Genomic DNA, 8,181 nt, shown 5'->3' with positions numbered 1-8,181 from the left:
CACTACATAGACCAGGCTGGCCTTGAACTCACGGAGATCTGCCTGCCTCTGCCTCCTGAGTGCTGGGATTAAAGGCGTGCGCCACTAAAACTGACACCTTTTTTATTTATTTGATTTTCAAAATAGGTATTAATTTAATGTGTTTATATGAGCCACATGACTGCAGGTGCCCTCGGAGGCCTGGAAAGGGAACTGCAGCTACAGGTGATTGTGAGCTCCCTGACGTGGGTGCTGAGAACCAAACCCAGGTCCTCTGCAAGTGTTCTTTGCTGCAGAGCCAGCAAACCATCCCCAATAACTTTTAAAGTGGGTATGTCTGTGTGCAGTACCCACCAAGGCCAGGAGAGGACCTTAGATCTCCTGGAGCTACAGGTGGTTGTGAGCTGCAAAATATGGGTGTTGAGAACTGAGCTGGGGTCCTCTGCACCCTTTCTCCAGCTGTGTGCACCTTGTTTTGTGAGACAGGGTCTCTCCGTTTTACCTGGGGCTCACTGATCGGCTAGGCTAGCTCTCTGTGCTGGGATTATGTGCACCCTAAGGACGGACATCTAGTCCTCATTACCTACACAGCAAGCATTTCACCAACGGTTATCTTCTATCCCACTCTGGAGTTCCTAGAGGCATCTGTGACACCCTTACACACACCTGCTGACTCACCTGGAGCTTAGAAACACCACACAAACACACAAACACACACACACCTGCTGACTCACCTAGTGCTCATACACACACCCACACACCTGCTGACTCACCTGGAGCTCAGACACACCCCACACTCACCTGCTGACTCACCTGGAGCTCAGACACACCCCACACCTGCTGACTCACCTGGAGCTCAGACACACCCACCCACACCTGCTGACTCACCTGGAGCTCAGACACACCCCACACCTGCTGACTCACCTGGAGCTCAGACACACACACACACACACACACACACACACACACACACACCTGCTGACTCACCTGGAGCTCAGACACACACACACTCACCTGCTGACTCACCTGGAGCTCAGACACACACACACTCACCTGCTGACTCACCTAGTGCTCATACACACACCCACACACCTGCTGACTCACCTGGAGCTCAGACACACACACACACACACACACACACACACACACACACTCACCTGCTGACTCACCTGGAGCTCAGACACACACACACACACACACACACACACCACACACTCACCTGCTGACTCACCTGGAGCTCAGACACACACACACACACACCTGCTGACTCACCTGGAGCTCAGACACACACACACTCACCTGCTGACTCACCTGGAGCTCAGACACACACACACACACACACACACACACACACACACCTGCTGACTCACCTGGAGCTCAGACACACACACACTCACCTGCTGACTCACCTGGAGCTCAGACACACACCAACACACACCTCCTGACTCACCCAGAGCTCAGACACACACACACCCCACACACACCTGCTGACTCACCTGGAGCTCAGACACACACCCACACTCACCTGCTGACTCACCTGGAGCTCAGACACACACACCCACACCTGCTGACTCACCTGGAGCTCAGACACACACCAACACACACCTCCTGACTCACCCAGAGCTCAGACACACACATACACCCCACACACACCTGCTGACTCACCTGGAGCTCAGACACACACCCACACACACCTGCTGACTCACCTGGAGCTCAGACACACACCCACCCACACCTGCTGACTCACTTGGAGCTCAGACACACCCCACACCTGCTGTCTCACCTAGAGCTCAGACACACCCCACACCTGCTGACTCACCTGGAGCTCAGACACACACCCACACATACCTGCTGACTCACCTGGAGCTCAGACACACACCCCATACCTGCTGACTCACTTAGAGCTCAGACACACACACACTCACCTGCTGACTCACCTGGAGCTCAGACACACCCCACACCTGCTGACTCACCCGGAGCTCAGACACACACACACACACACACACACACACACACACACACACACCACACACACACCTGCTGACTCACCTGGAGCTCAGACACACATACACACTCACCTGCTGACTCACCTGGAGCTCAGACACACACACACACACACTCACCTGCTGACTCACCTGGAGCTCAGACACACCCCACACCTGCTGACTCACCCAGAGCTCAGACACACACACACACACACACACACCCCACACACACCTGCTGACTCACCTGGAACTCAACCCCGTCATATCTGTTTCCATTTCATGGGCTGCACTGGTTCACATGGTTTGTGATACTATTTCCTCCAGAAGTAGACAGTTCCTTGTGGAGGGAGGGGTGAGGTTCACCTCACTGACAGGGTTCAGGAAACATAAATCTCAAGGTTCCTGCCATGTTACGTTCCTGTCCGGACTTTCTCTGATGAACTGTGTGACCTGTGGTCTGTGATGTGGAAGTATAAGCCAAATAACCCCTTTCCTCCCCAACTTGCTTTGGTCCTGGTCTCATTGCAGCAGAAGGAACCCTGACGAGAACACAGTCTCCTTGTGGTTATCCACCACTTGTGGCTCTTACAGTCTATCTGCTCCCTCTTCTGTAACCATCCCTGAGCTTTGGAAAGAAGGGGTGCAGAATATATGTTCCACTTAGGGATGAGAATCTCCAGACTCTTATTCGCTGCACCTTGGCCAGTGTGCTCTCTGTGTAAATCACCAACTCAGGCAAACAGAAACTTCTCAGATGGCGGTTGAGAGCTGCGTTGATCTGAGGGTATAATAATGAGTCATTAGGGGTCAGCTCAATGCTGTGTCTGTGTAGCAGGATAACAGGAGGTTCTCTGCTCAATCCCATGACGTGTGTAGCCACAGATTCTTGGCCTGGTAATCATGCTAAGTATAGTCTTCATCTTGTGGAGTTGGGCTTCCGTCCAGTCAGAAGATGGGTTGGTTATACTGTGGTGTTTGTACCACTGTTGCTCGGTGGGCATGTCCTGCCAGGCAGTTGTTACTGTAGCTCTTAGGGTTCACAGCTGGGAAAGACTGGAGGTTACTCTCCTCTGATGGAGTGCACAGAACCTTCCAGCACTGTAAAAGCCAGCCAAAAGGAATGAAGCTTCCAGGACACACCGCCTGGACTTCTTCTGCACGTTCTGTGATACTGGTATGCAGTGTCTTCAACAACAGGGTCTGACCATAAAGTCCTGGGGTTAACCGAGAGCACTGACACCAGCATGTAATGTTGGGGTGGGGGGTTATGGGCCCTCACTAGCCAGCAACTCCCAAAGAAGTAAGCCATTCCTGATATTGAACTTTTTATTTATTAGTCAATGGTGTCTAAGAGGACCAATGCCACCCCACTCATTACAGAGTAACATGCGCACACACATACATATGTACATAAAACATGGACAGTGGTACGCAGTACTGTGGGATGTTCTGTATGTTAAATGTGTTGCTCTGATTGGTTAATAAATAAAGCACTGATTGACCAGTAGCCAGGCAAATAAATAAATAAATAAATGTAGAACATTTTAAATTGCCAGGGGTGAGGCTGGGAAGAGGGTGATGTTCATAAAGCACTTGCTGGGCATGCATGAAGGCCAGAGTTTGATCCCCAGAACCCACAGTCAGACTGGGCAGGAAGGCATTTATCTGTCATCCCACAGGCTGTAGTAGAGATAGGACTATCCAAGGATCTTACTGGCAGTCACTCTAGAGAATTGGTGTATTTGGTGAGAGACTATATTAGTTGGTGAGAGACTATATTAATCTCAACCAAGATTAAGCATTATAGAGTGTCAAAAAATGAGGAGGTTGGAGAGATGTAAAGAGGATGGAGAGATGTCAGGAGGATGGAGAGATGTCAGGAGGATGGAGAGATGTCAGGAGGATGGAGAGATGTCAGGAGGATGGAGAGATGTCAGGAGGATGGAGAGAGGTCAGGGGGATGGAGAGATGTCAGGGGATGGAGAGATGTCAGGAGGATGGAGAGATGTCAGGAGGATGGAGAGATGTCAGGAGGATGGAGAGATGTCAGGAGGATGGAGAGATGTCAGGGGGATGGAGAGATGTCAGGGGGATGGAGAGATGTCAGGGGGATGGAGAGATGTAAAGAAGATGGAGAGATGTCAGGAGGATGGAGAGATGTCAGGGGGATGGAGAGATGTCAGGGGGATGGAGAGATGTCAGGGGGATGGAGAGATGTCAGGGGGATGGAGAGATGTCAGGAGGATGGAGAGATGTCAGGGGGATGGAGAGATGTCAAGGGGATGGAGAGATGTCAGGGGGATGGAGAGATGTCAGGAGGATGGAGAGATGTCAGGAGGATGGAGAGATGTCAGGGGGATGGAGAGATGTCAGGGGGATGGAGAGATGTCAGGGGGATGGAGAGATGTCAGGAGCAGGATGGAGAGATGTCAGGGGGATGGAGAGATGTCAGGGGGATGGAGAGATGTCAGGGGGATGGAGAGATGTCAGGAGGATGGAGAGATGTCAGGAGGATGGAGAGATGTCAGGGGGATGGAGAGATGTCAGGGGGATGGAGAGATGTCAGGAGGATGGAGAGATGTCAGAAGGATGGAGAGATGTCAGGGGGATGGAGAGATGTCAGGGGGATGGAGAGATGTCAGGAGCAGGATGGAGATAGGATTCATTGGTTCAAAGTTCATAGGGCTGTTGCAAAGGACCCATATTTTGTTCCCAGAGGCCAAGTCTGGAAACTTACACCTACCTGTAACTCCACCTTCAGTGGAATCAGTGCCCTCTTGTGACTTCTGCAGACTCCAACACACACACATATACTCACAAGGACACACATAAGGAAACATAAATATTAAAAACATAATACAGTGAGCCATTGAGGAAGCTAGCTAATGTGGGCCTCTGTCCTCCACACCCATGTATACACGGACACATACATGCAATATGCACACACACACACACACACACACACACACACACACACACCCGAGTGAGTTACTGGGGAAGCAAAGACTCTTCGCTGGAGCTGCCTACAAGCTGTTCAGGAGAGTCCAAGAGTGCCAGCCTTCAGTGGTCATCGCCCATGCTCAGTTGGGAATTTTGGTGAGGCGCGTCTTTGAGTCACTTTGGTTCCCGTAAGGAACCTTGGCCCAAGCTTCTGTCACCCAGATAAACTCACTGGTTCACGGAGCTGGACTCCGGTGGGACCTCTCCTTTTGTCCTTCATTCACCCCATTATCTGCAGGAAGATGTAGAAATAGTCTCCCCCAGGAAAAGCAAAACCACCCAAGACCTGCAAGCTGACAAGGTCCGTCCTGGGCAGCATGTCCTCTTCGTCCGTCGCCCCCCCCCCCCCCCCCCCCGCGCGCACCTGCCTTTAGCAGCCCGGCTCTTCACCCCGCCCCGTACCCCGCCCCGTACCCCACCCGCATATTTGCGTGTCCGCTCTCAGTTCTCATTTACTTTAGTCCTGCCGCTCTCTTCAGCAACAGCTGGCTGCCCCTTTGCTTGCGAGAGCTGAGCCTCGTGTTCTTGGTTCCCTGTGGACTCCCCTGAACCTCCCCATCCCCCCTGACCCCTGCCCGGCATCCTGACCTGTTGTCCTGTGGGTTAATCTAGATTGTCAGTTTGGCAGGAGGTGGAGTCGCCATGGAAACAATCTTCTACTCACCGCAGCCACTGATTATCTAGATTGGGTTAACTGAGGGAGAGGACCCGCCCTGAATGTGAGTTGCGCCATCCCCTGGGCTGGGGTCCTGGGCTGAACGGAAAGGAGCTGGTGAGCCCAACATCAGCACCAGCGTTCTCCAGCGCCTGCCGCTTCACTGTGAGCATGTCCTGAGCAGCTGCCTCAGGCTCCTGTCTTTACTTCCCCACCGTGACAGGCTCTTCCCACTCACTGTGAGCAAGATAAACCCTTCCTCCTTGTCGTAGTTTGGGTGTCTGCTGCCTCGATGCACCACCATGACCAAGAGCAACCTGGGGAGGAAAGGGTTAATTCAGCTTACAATTCCAGATCATGGTCCTTCATCTAAAGAAGTCAGAACAGGAACTCCACAGAGCAGGAACCTGGAGGCACGAGCTGAGGCAGAGGCCATGGAGGATGCTGCTGACTGGCTTGCTCCCCATGGCTTGCTCAGCCTGCTTTCTTACAGAACCCAGGACCAGCAGCCCAGGGATGGCCCCACCCACAAATGGCAGGGCCTCCTTCATTAATCACTAATTAGCAAAATGCCTTTGAAGCTTGCCCATGACCCATCTTCTAGAGGCATTCCCTCAATTGACATGCCCTCCTCACAGATGACTGTAGCTTGTGTTAAGTTGACATCAAACTATCCAGCACAATTGACTTCTTGTCACACAAACACACACGGTGAAGCCACAACCTTTCCTTTCTTGTTCATCACCAAGATCACATGCTAATATCAACATCACAATATAAAGCATTTTGCAAACTTAAAAAGTCCCACAGCCTTACAAACACGAACACTTTCAAATTTAGTCCCTTTAAAACTCCGACGTCTCTTTTAAAATCTAAAATCTTTAGCCTCTCAACTGTTGGCGCCTGTAAAATTGAAAACAAACTAAACACTTCCTTATTTCAAGAAGGAAGAACCAGGGCACAGTCAACAACCTGGACAAAACCAAACCAAACTCCAACTGTGTAGGTAACTCAATGTTCAATGTCTGGAATTCACACGCGACTTCTGGGCTCCTCCAAGGGGCTTGGGTCCCTTCTCTAGCACACAAAGCTCGTCTTCTAAGCCGGGGCAGGCTTTGCTCCTCTGCTGCTGCTGTTTTTGGTGGTCATCCCATGCTACTGACATCTCAAATGCTAGAATCTTCTGCTGACACTGAGGCTGCACCTTCACCAATGGCCTCTCACAGTGCCAAGCCTCAGCTGTTCTCCTTGACCACCTCATGCCTTCAAAACAAGTACCACCACCACAGTGACTCTTAAACTACCAAGTCTGGCTGCTAGCACTAGGTACAACCTTAGGCACCTCAACAGCACAGCTTCTGCGTGCTGACTCTCAGGAAACACTTCCCAGAAGATTTCACCTCAGTAATGCTGGTCTCTTCTTCGTCACAGCTGATTCTGCAGCCCCTGCTGAGCAGAACCACAAAATTGTACCTCAAATATCAAACATCCCCCATAGTCTTGTTGTTGTTTTGTTTTGTTGAAATAGGGTCTCTCCACAGTCCTTGCCTTCTTGGAACTCACTCTGTAGATCAGGCTGGCCTTGAACTCACAGAAAATCCAGCTGTCTCTGCCTCCCAAGTGTTGGGACTGAAGATGTGTATCTCCACACCCAGGAAGCTCTGGTTGTCTTTAAGAGCTCCCAAACTTCCCTCTGTAACGTCACAAGCCAGGCCTCCACTGTTCTCAGCATTCTAATCTCGCAGGCTCCCACAGAACAGCCACTGAGCTCTGCATACTCCAAGTTCAGGTGCCACCACAACAGTCCCCAAAACACGGTCGGTCGTGTCTGTCACCTTAGGATCCCTATTGCTGGGATAAATCACCATGACCAAAAGCAACTTGGGAGAGAAAAAGGATTTATTTTAGCTTACACTTCCAGGTCATGGTCCATCACTGAGGGAAGTCAGGATGGGAACTCACACAGGGCAGGAACCTGGAGGCAGGAGCTGATGCAGAGGCCATGGAGGATGCTGCTTACTGGCTTGTTCCCCATAGCTTGCTCAGCCTGCTTTCTTTTTTTTTTTTTCTCCTTTTTTTAATTTATTATATTTGTGTTTTAATTTTACACATCAGCCATGGGTTCCCCTGTCCTCCTCCCTCCCACCCCCCATCTTCCCCTCAGCCCCTCCCCTCCATTTCCATCTCCTCCAGGGCCAAGACTCCCTGGGGATTCAATTCAACTGGTGGATTCAGTACAGGCAGGTCCAGTCCCCTCCTTCCAGGCTGAGCAAAGTGTCCCTGTGTAAGCCCAAGGTTCCAAACAGCCAGCTCATGCACTAAGGACAGGTCGGGGTCCCACTGCCTGGGGGCCTCCCAAACAGATGAAGCTATTCAACTGTCTCACTTATCCAGAGGGCCTGATCCAGTTGGGGGCTCCAAAGCTTTTGGATCATAATTCATGTGCTTCTATTCATTTGGCTATTTGTCCCTGTGCTTTTCCAATCTTGGTCTCAACAATTCACGCTCCTACAGTCCCTCCTCTTTCTGGACATTTGGACACCTGGAGCTCTACCTGGGGCC

Source organism: Onychomys torridus, chromosome 21 (assembly GCF_903995425.1).
Source record: "Onychomys torridus chromosome 21, mOncTor1.1, whole genome shotgun sequence".
Taxonomy (NCBI): Eukaryota; Metazoa; Chordata; class Mammalia; order Rodentia; family Cricetidae; genus Onychomys; species Onychomys torridus.
This window is presented reverse-complemented; position numbering follows the sequence as displayed.